Genomic DNA, 908 nt, shown 5'->3' with positions numbered 1-908 from the left:
AGGTAAGGCAGAGGGCTTTTCCATTATAAAATTTGTGGTACTTGAATATTAAAGTGACAGATTTAAAAATACAAATTACTAAAAAGAAACATAGCATGTATGCAGACATTTCATGTTTCAACAATTACCCAAATATATTTAACTCATAATCTAAACAGAGCTGAACTTTCGTACTCTAAGATTATTTTTAAAATTGTATTAGTTTTAGCAACTTTATCTCATTTTAATTTTTTGCTGTTGTTAATGATTAAAATAATTTTAAATCACCTCTACAGAAATCTATTTTTTAATGTATCTCACTTCTCTTCAGTCATATCCGCTTGCAGGGGATTGGATATGGGAAGGGAGATTAAAAACTGCATCCAAGTTGTGGAAGAAGCAGACTATGTAAAGGGCCTTCAGAACAAAGAAAGAAGCCTTTTTAGGCTCAGTATTTTAAGTAGCCTGGCTCAGGAGTTACACATTCTGGGAACATTGAATTCTAGACTTCAGCCATCCCCTGAGCCAGGTCCACCTATACCAAGAACAGGGGTTCTTTAACCTGGGGCTTCACGAAGGCAACACAAGGATTTGTCTAGACTCACAGTGGTTCTCAACCTTCTGGCCCTTTAAATACAGTTCCTCGTGTTGTGACCCAACCATAAAATTATTTTCGTTGCTACTTCATAATGGTAATGTTGCTACTGTTATGAATCGTAATGTAAATATCTGATATGCAGGATGGTCTTAGGCGACCCCTGCGAAAGGGTCATTCGACCGCCAAAGGGGTTGCGACCCACAGGTTGAGAACCGCTGGTCTAGAGTGAACACTCATTAACAAGAACCACACACTGGCTTTCTTATGCTTGTATACATGCAAATAAAGAGAACTGATTCAGTGTGAGGTTTATCAGGCTCCAGTTTCACCT

The sequence above is a fragment of the Myotis davidii genome, unplaced genomic scaffold (assembly GCF_000327345.1).
Source record: "Myotis davidii unplaced genomic scaffold, ASM32734v1 scaffold2330, whole genome shotgun sequence".
Taxonomy (NCBI): Eukaryota; Metazoa; Chordata; class Mammalia; order Chiroptera; family Vespertilionidae; genus Myotis; species Myotis davidii.
Note: the sequence above shows the minus strand (reverse complement) of the source record.